The following is a 13,518-nucleotide window of genomic DNA, read 5'->3' on the forward strand; positions in this document are numbered from 1 at the left end:
ATTCAAATTAAAGGTCTTAAGGTCCCATACAAAACTTTAGAATTTCATTCGGATGTTTCCAGTCAATGAACAGTTGTTTTTGGAATTCCACAATAATTATGATGTTATGAGTAATATGAATCATTACATCACAGGTTTTTATTGCTTCAAACTGATCACAACAATAATGGCTAGATGAACAGAATTTCATACACACAATTCTTCTGCACACGATTTTTTTATGTTATACTCAACCTTTTTTGCACGGTTCTTAGAGAAAACAGTATTAGAGATCACAAATCAGAATTGATGATTCGTATACAAATGGAGAACAAAAACCGTTTATAAAAACTCGTGTTATTTTCAGAATCCGATTTTTTTCTCAACAACATACAAAATTTTACGAGACCTCTTAAAATAGCATAGATTTTTTGCCCGGTTATAATTAGGCACGATATGTATTCCCCGTGTAAAAACAGAGATGGGTGTAATACTAAATCTTTGATAATATGCACAAAATCTTTTGGTGAGAGTAAAAAATGTTCCCCCTTTAATTGTATCTGAGACATATGATAATGTTTATATCACATACAACAGTAAGAAGGATGCAATAGAATAGGAATTTGATTTTTAATTTGATTTTTAATACTTAAATTTTAAATGAAGCACTTTGTAACAATTTTTGAAATCTTTGAAATTCAATTGAAACCGATCGACATAATAATTAATATTGATACGAGCGACATAGTTATCTAAAATCATTAAAATAAATTCCATTTTTAAAAATCCATCCGATCTTAAAAGACTGTAAATTTTGGTACATTATGTTTCCGATTTGTGTCCAATACACTACTTCTATTATCCATTACAATGTATGAAAACCCGTTCTTAATCCACCTAGTGGTGTAATAATGCCTCTCTCTTGCCACAAAGTGACATTAAAAAAATTAACAAGATTCCATCTTCGGACATTAGTATTGTGACCTTATCAAATACCCTAATAGTAGCTTTCAAATGAGTCTAGACCATTCGAAATTGATTCATTCACCATCGCAGAATCTTTGTGCGCTTAAAATTGGAAATTATCGGTCACGGCATTAGTTCAACACACAGAAAAGTGTACAGACAGACACACAAAGAGACACATTTTCCATCTCTTCGAGCTGCGTCGAATGGTACATAACACTATGGGTCTCCGGGGCTCCGTCTGAAAGTCGGGTTTTCCAGCAATTCTTTTACCTTCATATTTATTTTCGAAATATGCAACAGTCTATTCTACAGAGTATACTTTCTACACACAGCCCCAATAGTCACATAGATGGTGTATACTTTCTCCATATAGCCCCAATAGACAACTTAAGCCGTTTTTGCGATACATGTCTTTAAAACTTTCCAAAGAATTTTTGTCTTGACCGTTCCCAAAATTATGTCTACACTAGATTCAGAGTTGCTAACTGACAGTGTAAATTTGTCCTTTTCAGTTATTAAAAATTGAATAAAAAACAAAATATATTTTAGAAAATCGACCTTCGAATTCAAATAGAAATCTGTGCTCATCTGCCATACGTACTTTGTTAAGTGAAACATAAGTTTTACATTTTTCATGTTTTTAAACCACAAACAAATTATGGTCTGACTGGTGAAAAATTAAATTACATGGTCGATTAAAATTTGTAAATAATAGTGTCCAAAATGGCATTTTTGTAAAAATCCACTGAATAAGTTATTGAAAATATGTTGAACTGCTAACGCCACCTAACGGTTCAACATAAACCGCTGAGCAGACGTAAAGTATTTGCTACTTACTACTGCTCAGCGGTTTATGTTGAACCGTTAGGTGGCGTTAGCAGTTCAACATAAACTGCTGACGCACTGATGAGCTGAATGCGAAACGTAAAAAAAATGAAAACTAGTCATGTGCACTTTAGCACAAAACGGTACACATGAGGTACCAAACCCCTAAATGACTATTGAAAATAGTTTTTCCTTTACACTTCTATACACTTGAATTAGATTATCATTCCCAACTTTTTAAATCTCAGCAAATAATTTTCATCTGAATTCTCAGGATTCCTTAATCAGACTTCTGGAACAATTTAGTTCGTAGCACATAGAAACGATAACGATTAAAAAAAACCATATACAAACTTTTCCAAAGTATAAATTTTAAACGTTTAGAGCAGAAAGAAATCATTTGCAATTTCCAGCTTGAATGAAACCGAGCATTCTACGAAACCCAGTTTCCTGGCAAAAACTCGACACGCCATTTTTACGGTGAATTCAAGAGTCTAAGTTGAATAAATTTGTTCGATTCACTTTCTGTTAATGTTTTATAACAAAGTAACCCTATGGGTCAGACTTCAATAAAAGTTCCTATCCATATTTATTGCGAGCTAGAAGCTGCCGCCAGCTATTCTTCCGTAGCAGATGTATTAGAGCAATATAAATGCAAATATAGATTATCTACCAAATACGCGACTGAATTTTCACCGCATCCAAACACGCGTGACGCCACTCTGTACAGCTTGTTATAGGGGAAAAAGGAGTAGATACTTCCTAGCTCATTATGCTAACTTTTTTACTACCGTTGCACTCTGATCATTGAGAATTATCAATGAAATAGAGAAAATAACGATGATATTGAAAATTAATCCAAAGGTGCATTTATAACATAATTTAGAAGCTCTGTTTTGTGTCATAGAAAAAAATATAGGTGCTGAGTAGCTGTATATTGAGTACATAGTTTTTTTTTACTATGGGATACCTTTTCAAAAATTACCCTATTCTGTGCAGAACTTAACCGTAAATATCTCTTGTTATATTTAACGCACCAACATAATTTCTTCTCCATACCATCGGAAATATGTTCCGCAATCTATGATACAATTTTCGGTAGTTTGAGATATCAAAAAATAACTCAAGGTTGGAGTTTCCTGAAGTGTTTGGTATGAATGAGCCTTAAGGCCATCGTCCAAGTACCATGCGCGCGGGTGGTTTTTGGAAATTTCCGATGGAAATTTTGAAAAATTTGCCAAAACCAAAAACATACAGACCTTTGAAATACTTTTAACTATCTAAAGGGTGAAAATGGCTGCAAAATTCGGAGGATTTTCCGAGTCTTATCAAAAATAGCTCTGAAAAATGAGTGTTTTTGTGATCTTTCACAATTATCTGGAAAAATAATGCGATGACATAAATTTTTTTTTTCAAATAAACCTTATGATGGATACAAAGATTACATTCGGACACATTTTTGGAAAACCTTTTCACGCTTTTCATAGGAAAGCCACGAATTTTAAAAATTTCCACGAAATCGGTTATATGAAATTCGTTGATTTTCCATGAAAAGCGTGAAAAGGTTTTCCAAAAATGTTTCCGAATGTGATCCTTGTTGCCAGCATTAGGTTTTTTTTGAAAAAAAAAATTTCATTCCATCGAATTTTTTTTCAAATAATTGTGAAAAATTACAAAAAAAGCTCATTTTTTCAGTGCTATTTTTGATAAGACTCGGAAAATCCTCCGAATTTTCCAGCCATTTTCACCATGTAGATAGATAAAAGTATTTCAATGGTCTGTATGTTTTTGGTTTTGGCAAATTTTTCAAAACTTCCATCGAAAATTTCTTAAAACCACCCGCGCGCATGGTACTTGGACGATGGCCTTAAGGAGAATTTTAATGCCAAAATAAGACGCACAAAATTGCAAACACACAAATTGATTGAATCATCACACAAAGCGTATCGTGCAAAACTGACACACGGAATATTTTCAGTGATCGGGTGGATGTGGACTTACGACACATTTTGTTAACTAGTAAAACAGACACTAACTATGGATGGTTAAATTTTTTTATGGAGAAGCATGTAAGTTTGATTCACATTCACGTCAGCTGTAACCCACCCGTCTTCTATCGTTTATTTAGACCCGACAGTAACCTAATCCTACCTGAATTGATAATAAGCTCTATTTTTTAATTTGCTTTTAAGTACTATGACAGTAACTCCTATTCTCCTAATTGCATATATTTTGAAAAATAGTAAAGAGCCAAAATTTCTCAAGATGAAATTCTGATATTGACTGAGTCTATAACAATCCCTTATGATATCAAACATATTAATTTCATCTTATTCAAACAGAATATCAGACTTTTAAAAGTAACATACCTAGTCTCGGTTCCCCTATTGAACGTTCATAGATAAATTACCACTTGAATTCCGGTTCTATCCGTTCGTGACTTCACGGCCGGTTGTCTTTTTTTCTGGAGACTATTTGGTGGTACCGATTTAAGTATAATAGATAATAATAGAAAACGGTACCTGAATCAATTATGACTGTAAATGGAGTGAAAAAAATTTCGTTTTCAAATGTTTGACACACAAATGTTGAAATAAAGTGCATTATTCTGTTTTTTTTGTATCTGTCCCTGTTGCTAAAGATATTTTTATAATATCAATACATATTCAATTGAAACATTATATATTTTTTGAATGAGCGTAATCAAGTTATTGGAAACATCTTTCGGGCGTTCGTTTCACAAGAAATATATTATCCAGTCTTAGTATGACAGATTGCCGGAACCACTAATATTCAACATCAACTCATTAGAAATGGAATTAGCAGCTCGTGTTAGCATCTCATCCGACACAGTCGCAATTCACTTTTACGGTCTCGACGATAAAAACTTAATCATTTTCCCCAGAAATAACCCAGAAGATTTATATACTAACCCAGAAGATTTATATACTTTAATCATGTTCGATGCTTCAAAAGTTGATGAGTAGTTGTATGTTCATGACTAAACCCAAACTGCTCTGATAACAAAATTGAATTCCCTTTTATATGAAACATCATATTCAATAAGATATTTTTTTCAAACAGTTTACTGATTTACAACTATTTCTGTGAGACTTCATTTTCAATAGGACTCATGACACTCAAATTAAAATTGAGGACTCTCTCGAACTACTGGGCAAGTTTTTGAGCTTTTTCGCCATTTGTAAGAAGTATTTGATTTCCTTCCCTGAGAGCAGGAATTGGTTTGTGAGATTTCTTAAGAACCTTAAAAAATTTCCAGTAAGGTTTAGAATATGGTTTAATTTGTTCAACTTCTTTTGCGAAATTTTCATTTCGCGTAAGAGTAAATCTATTTTTTCCGTAAATACGTTGATTTCATGGGCAATATACATAAGTTTTTCTTCACCCTGGTATCCACAATACATAGTATTTTAAACCTAATACATGTCGAATATCATATTAGTATGTTGGTATTCATTAGTTTATCTAAACATTGTTTTAATCATTCGGCTTACTATTATTAAACACATTAAATACATTACATTTATTTTGTACATGATCTTATAACTTTTTCAGATTTGTTTGTATCAGTTCATCACTTTTATTCAATATAATATAGTTCAACCAATAGCCAGTTGAACTCATGGAAGACGAAAGAGTCTAACATAAATAAAAAATCAAATTGGAATTCCAATGGCCTTAATGAAATGATAAAGAAGTTTCATGAAAGGAAAGTCACGACAAGCCAGAATGTCGCGAACTGGGACATTGGATAGTCTACCTTGAGTACGCAAGGAATTTATTAGTTGAGATCTGACATCACGATACTTCACGCATGTCCAAACGACATGATCAATATCGCGATAACCTTCGCCACAAGCACAATGATTAGTCTCGGAAAGTCCAATTCGAAGGAGATGTGCATCTAACGGGGAGTAAATCTATGTTTAATTTCTTTTTGTAAAGCCTTAACTATGTGTGTGTATGTGTGTATCGATTTTGACAAACTTAGATGTCTGAATCAATTTTGACAAACTTAAATTCAAATGAATGGTCTCACTTCCGGTTCCGGAGTTATAGGGTAAAGAGTGTTCAATATTGTACACCGTCACTTAAACCGGCAAAACATAAAACGTAATTTTTTTTCTTAACTGGTCTCAAAACTCCACAAATTAATAGCCGTTATCAGTAGCAACTAAACAAACCGATTTCGGCTATCCTGGTTTCCGGTCTCCGGTTCCGGAAGTACCGGAAATAGTGGTCATATATTCCAAAATGAATCTCACTCACTTTTCTGAGCGATGGTTTGACCGATTTCCACAAACTGAAATTCAAATGAAAGATCTTACGGTCCCATACGGAATTCCTGAATTTCATCCGGATCCGATTTCCGATTCCGGAGTTATAGGGTAAAGAGTGCTCAATATTGTACTCCGTCATTTCAACAGACGAAACAAAATATGTATTTTTTTTTCTAAACTGGTCTCAAAACCGTTATTCTCAATTTAGAGAGAAAATCGTATAAAAATCCGTATCCTCAAAATTTAAATACAAACTAGTAGAGTTTGTACGTCATGTTAGTTGGTGGCCGTACGAACCGACTTCGATTATACTGGTTCTCAATATCCGGTACTGGAAGTACATATTATACTGAACCCAATTCTTTTTCTAATGAATGGCCTAACCGACCAGAGAACTGTTTCCTTCTTCATGTTATAAAGGGTGATTTTTTAAGAGCTTGAGAACTTTTTTAAACAATAAAACGCATAAAATTTGCAAAATCTCATCGGTTCTTTATTTTAAACGTTAGATTGGTACATGACATTTACTTTTTGAAGATAATTTCATTTAAATGTTGACCGCGGCTGCGTCTTAGGTGGTCCATTCGGAAAATCCGCTTTTTTATCGACAAATTTTGTTCAGCGATGAGGCTCATTTCTGGTTGAATGGCTACGTAAATAAGCAAAATTGCCGCATTTGGAGTGAAGAGCAACCAGAAGCCGTTCAAGAACTGCCCATGCATCCCGAAAAATGCACTGTTTGGTGTGGTTTGTACGCTGGTGGAATCATTGGACCGTATTTTTTCAAAGATGCTGTTGGACGCAACGTTACAGTGAATGGCGATCGCTATCGTTCGATGCTAACAAACTTTTTGTTGCCAAAAATGGAAGAACTGAACTTGGTAGACATGTGGTTTCAACAAGATGGCGCTACATGCCACACAGCTCGCGATTCTATGGCCATTTTGAGGGAAAACTTCGGAGAACAATTCATCTCAAGAAATGGACCGGTAAGTTGGCCACCAAGATCATGCGATTTGACGCCTTTAGACTATTTTTTGTGGGGCTACGTCAAGTCTAAAGTCTACAGAAATAAGCCAGTAACTATTCCAGCTTTGGAAGACAACATTTCCGAAGAAATTCGGGCTATTCCGGCCGAAATGCTCGAAAAAGTTGCCCAAAATTGGACTTTCCGAATGGACCACCTAAGACGCAGCCGCGGTCAACATTTAAATGAAATTATCTTCAAAAAGTAAATGTCATGTACCAATCTAACGTTTAAAATAAAGAACCGATGAGATTTTGCAAATTTTATGCGTTTTATTGTTTAAAAAAGTTCTCAAGCTCTTAAAAAATCACCCTTTACTAATTAATGCACAAAAAGTCTCTTGGTTTCTTTCAAAAATCAAAGAGAAACATTTTGAATAGAATACCACAGTATTATGTATAAGAAAGGCATCATTACACCACTAGGTGGATTAAAACAGGTTTTTCATAGCAGAATCACGAGAAAGTTGATATTGTCGTCGACGAACATTCTTCAAGCGAATGAGCATAGGACGCTGGTCTTACAAACCAGTTGTCGTATGTTCGAGCTCCGACCTGGAAGGATTCTTAGTGTCAGTAGGATCCATAGTACTAGCCTTGCAATGATTCTGTACACTAAGAATATTCTGCGAAGTCTGTTTAAACAGAAAGGCCAAATTCCACAAAAGGAATGTAATGCTAAGACTTTGCTTGTGTCGATATCCGCAGAATTTCCTAAAATAATTTCATGATACACATGATTTTCAATGTGAGATCTGTATTCAAACCAATTAGCTATATGATAGATGAATATAAAACTAATTTGATTAATTATAGCTTCGTTGGAAAGTCTGAATATTACAGGAAGATGATCTGAGTCAAAGTCAGCATGAATAATCAGTTAACTACAAATCTGACTTTTATCTGTTGGTACCAGATCAACTAGCAACTGCAAACAATGCACAATAAGACGCAACTGAAGTAACTAGCAACGAGAAGTACACTACGATTAGTAATGAAAATGGAGCGAAAATGGAATCCACACACAACAATACTTTTGACATCAATAACAATAACACCGACGATGTAGCAATGGATGATAAGACGTGCCGCGAACAAAGTTCCTCTTAATCCTCGATATCCAATAAAAATACTGTTTGACCACCAAAAAAAATGGCTCAATCGGCTACGTAAAGCTGGTACGCGAATAAAACCTAAATCAAATTTTCTATCAAATTAAAAATAAAATAGAAATTTTCCGTCATTTGACAAATTAGGTCTTTATGAATTGCACCGTTTAAAAGCAGTGAAATGTTCCATTTCTAAGCAACTTCCATATCACTATTTTTTCTTAGCCTCAAAAACGATTGTGTTGTAGCGATGACCTCATCATTCGATGCAAATCTTTTCCCGGAAGCTTTTCTTTTTTAAAATTGAAAACAGAAAATAATCATTAAGGGGTGGAAGGTGGCCAAACCTGGTGAATATGATAGATGCTATATTTCTAATTTTCCAAAAGTATAGGTTGTGCCATCTAGACAGGACCTATTTAAATGTTTAATAACTACATCATTTTCAACCAACTTTGGAAAGATATATTTGGGGCATACAATACCATTCATTGATAATCGATCGATATTGATAATATCGATCAAATACCGCCTCCATTAGGCACACAAAAAACGGCCCTTCGGATTTTTCATTGTATTTAACAATATTTCTGGCGTAACAGCAGCTATTTCCGCCCGTATTATCTTTCAGTTCTTCAATAGTCTTCGATTTGCTGGCATACCTTATTATTCAAATAGCCCCACAGAAAAATGTCCGGTGGACTGACTCCGATGAAGAAACTACCTTGAATCAGTTCCAGGCTTCTCAAGCGAAAAACGACAGAAATGATAACTATTTTTTTTCATAGTTTATGCAGACATTATCTTGATATAAATCGGAGACTGAAAAGGAATAAAAGCGGGAACGGGGCATATTAAAGAGCGAATGGTTTTGAACCTGAAAATCGTACTGAACTTGACACAGCAGCAGCAAAGTTATTTTCGAAGACCGATTATGTCTCTACGATTGTTACTACTACTTCTTCCGTTCATTTTTCATCCCATCATTCTCTGTAACTCGACGACTTCACTCCAAAATAATTTTAATAATGCGGCCATAGTTGATGATTATACTGCGATATCATTAGGTTTCGAAGACAACATTCGTGAGGATTTGTGAACGCTCTACCAAGTATCATTAGTACTTAACATTAGAACTCTCAGAATCTGATCCTGAGACATTTCCTGAGTTCCAACTAACATATTCATTTCCTTGATTTAAAATCGCACTGAATTTATGCCAAATCGACTATGGAGAATCGAATACTAGATAAGGATCGTTTGTATTACACCCAACCTGGTGGCAAGGAAAAAGCGCTCCAGCAAGTGCTATCGTCGCCAACATCTGGGGCATTTGGTGGGCAATCAGAGCGCTGTAAAGTCTTAATTTTCTTTATCGTAGTGATGATATTCTGATCGATAATTTGTTGAGGAGTGTGGTAAAGGGTACTGAATAAACAAAAAGTTAGTAATATCCAAATTTTTGTTAGCCATTCTTTTTCATTGTTTTGGTATTTGCAGAAGGATGCTGACCACAGTTACATGACGTCATAGAAGGGGGCTGATTACACCTCGTTGCTGCTTCAAAATTCCTGTGCCAAATTCTGTCAGTTGTTTGTTTGTTACGCGCAAACATAATGGTGGGACATTTATCTGGATTCCCTTTCATATGACTCAATTTGTCCCATTATCGGATTATCGAATGCTGTCAAAGGAATGTCCTTCAAAACTATCATCGTTAATTGTGAACGACTATAGATATGAGATATGAGACATGAGATATGATTGATTAGTAGAAATCGTTCCGTGCTGTCCCAGCCTAACGAATTTAATATAGATGAGATTCTGTTTTTTCTCGCACTTTATTAAGCAGCTTCATTTCATAAGAGGTGAGCTTATTACTCAAATCTATTCCTACATAACCAATAACCGATTTATGATAGAAGCAGACAGAAGTTTATGGAGCTTCAATTCATTGTGCAACTAATCTTTAAATTTCAATTTTGCCAAACGAACTTCGATAGGTTGTATCTTTGTGTCGTGTTGTCGAAAGTCTTCGCTTATTAGTCGTTTTCTTATTATCATAAAATCGACACCGGAACGTCTCCCTATTTAAACAATAGACCAAGCCGACAAAATTTGAATAAAGGAGTTGACCGTTTGCTGAAGATGGATATAATTGAAAATACCGTTTTCTGTCCGTGGAACAATGGCATAGTACCAAAAAAAAAGAAAAACAAAACAGATGCTCCTGTTAAGATAAAACGTTAAAAGCCGGCAAAATTAATACCAAAGGCACCACCATCCAAATATTCGACCAAGAGAGCCAAGGCGAAGTCACAATCAGACAATGAAGACTTTTGTTAAAAACGCTTCCAAAAAGAATAAATTCTGTTTTTTCTTTGAAAAGCTTTACTGAATTGATAACAATTTTTTTTCAATCAAATGAATCAACTTAGTTTCCTAATCAGTTGTTAGCCAGGGACTTTAGCTTTCCATTGATGTATAGTTGTATACATAATGTGCACCAAATTAGAAGTTATGAGCTAAACAGAAAAGGGTGCCGGTAACCGAACACTCTCCCTTATTGAAAATGGTACACCATCACTAAAAATCCGGTAAAAAACTTCGACATACACACGAAATCCGTTAAAAAAAAGCTTCTGAACTGGTCGAAAAACTACACCAATCGGAACCTTTTATCAGTAAGCAGCCAATCAAACCGATTGCGGCTATCCTGGTTCCAGATTTTCGAACAAATATGGAAGATAATAGTCATATACTCAAAAAAGGATCTTACTCACAGAGATGACAGAACCGATACTTCCAATCTTCAGTTCAAATGAAAAATTGCCTGCTCCTACCAAAATGATGCATATTTTTCGGATTCAACAATAATTTACACCGTCGTTTAAAGTACAGTATCAAAATCGTATACAATCTTGAAATTTCATTGAAAACTAGGAGAGCTTGCACGTTACGTTAATTGGTTGCCGTACGTAAGTCAAAGCAAAGTCTTGGAATTACATTCCTTTTATGGAATTTGACCTTTCTGTTTCAACAGACTTCGCAGCCGATTCTTAGTGTACAGAATCATTGCATGGCTAGTACTATGGATCCTACTGAAACTAAGAATTCTTCCAGGGGTTGCCGTACGTACCGATTTCGAGTTACTTTCGACACAGGAAATCCAGGTATAATCGAAAACCGACTTCGATTATACCTGGGGTGGCATTATGTATCACTATTCGATTCAATATTTTTCGAATCGACCATGTTTCATATTATGGATCTCGATTCAAACTCGATCATCGAGCTGCGTTCGACTTCACTCGAAGAGGTATTAGATTATCGAGAAATTTTGGTATTATGAAACCAAAACAATCGAACTGCAGAACCTAAAAGCCTTTGATTAAAACTACATATATGGACGACGTAAATTGTATTTGACTTGTAACAAAGCAACAATAATTTCAAAAGTGTATCTGGGTTTGTTTATTTTTATTTGACAGTTCGAACAGCGCTAGTCGAAATCTAGTACCACCTTGTTAGGGTCTCGATCAAGCGGTCGAAAGCGATACGTAATGCCACAGTTCAGTCGAATCGACTTCGAAAATAATCGTTTCGAGAAACTCGGTTCGAGATGCATAATGTCAGCCCTGGATTTCCGGTGTCGAAAGTACCTACAATAGTGGAACTCACTTCGTTTTCTTATGGATGGGCTAACCGATCAGAATGTTTTATTGTGTAGGCTATACTAGTTAATTCACAAACAATCTCTTAGGTTTCTTTCAAGAATCGAAAAGAAATATTTTGAATCGAACACGAAAAGAAATATTTTGAATTAAATATGAGAATCATACCTTATGATAAAAAAACCGGAATTTTCATTTTGAAATTCCCGCGCTCATCCAATCGGTAAACTTTTATTCTCTCAACGTTGGCAACACTTTTATACACATTCTGTCAAATTTTGACGCATATCGTACGATTAGTTTTTGTTTGGCGTGAAACAACGTGCGTGCATCAAATGTTGTCTTGCAAATGGATTTAAGTGTTCCGAAACGTTGAAAATGTTAGAAAAGGCCTTTGATTAATCGTGTCTAGGAAAAACACAGGCATACGAGTGGTATAAACGCTTCAAAGGTGGTCGTACAAGCTTGGATCATGATGAGATCCCTGGCCGCCTAATAACATCTGTTACTGAAGAAAACATTGAATCGGCGAAGCAAATCGTGTTGCAAAATCGTTCTGTACCGATTAGAGAGATTGCTGTGTTGTTGGGCATCTCTTATGGATCAGCCGAACACATTTTAACTGATGTTTGGGTTTGAAACACGTCGCTTCTCGACTGGTGCCAAAAAAGCTGAATTTCATTCAAAAACAGCATCGTGTTGATGTGGCCAAAGAGATGATTTCCAACGCAGATAGTGACCCCACATTCATCGAATGTATCATAACTGGTGATGAGGTGTGGATCTATAAATATGACGTCGAAACCGCACAACAATCGACGGAATGGCGCTTCGAAGGTGAGCCGAACCATCCATTATAAAAATCGCCACACGAAAATTTTTCAACTTCTTTGTATAGACGCCAAACAAAAACTAATCGTACGATTTGCCTCAAAATTTGACAGAATGTGTATAAAAGTGTTGCCAACGTTGAGAGAATAAAAGTTTACCGATTGGACAAGCGCGGGAATTTTAAAATGAAAATTCCGATTCTTTTTTGATCATATGTATATGATATGAGAAAGGCATCATTACACCACTCGGTAGATTAAGACAGGTTTTCGAATCTATTTTTCCTTAATTAAAACTAAGCTGATGAACAATTTTTCAATAACCCCCCCTCTCCCTCGTAGACAAACGTAGACTTTAATGAACACTGTACCAACGGGGGCGCCAAATTTCCAGAAGGCATTTTCTGAGACTGATGTCGGTGAACTTGATCGACTGACATAATGAGCCTTGACCAATGAGTTTATTTTTCGCAGTCAGCATTTTGTTCCAAGCAGAACCTAGATTAAGCAAAATTTTTACATACTAAGTATTAATTAAATTTTATTTTTAAACAAATAAACAAATAAATAAACGCAAACATTCTAAATTTCCCGAAGATGGAAAGTTCGCGTCAAAAGAATCTATCTTTTTTGAACCCAAGTGACATGTACTCTCTAAATAGTACATGATTGAATATTTGATTAAAACCCAAAAAAGAAAGTATGGGAAAAACTTGCATTCCCCCATTGTTGACCTGAAATATTCATATAAACGGAGAATAGAAGTATAATGTGGTGTCACCTCTAGAAAAACACGACAGATAGC

Source organism: Malaya genurostris, chromosome 3, assembly GCF_030247185.1.
Source record: "Malaya genurostris strain Urasoe2022 chromosome 3, Malgen_1.1, whole genome shotgun sequence".
NCBI classification, from domain to species: Eukaryota; Metazoa; Arthropoda; class Insecta; order Diptera; family Culicidae; genus Malaya; species Malaya genurostris.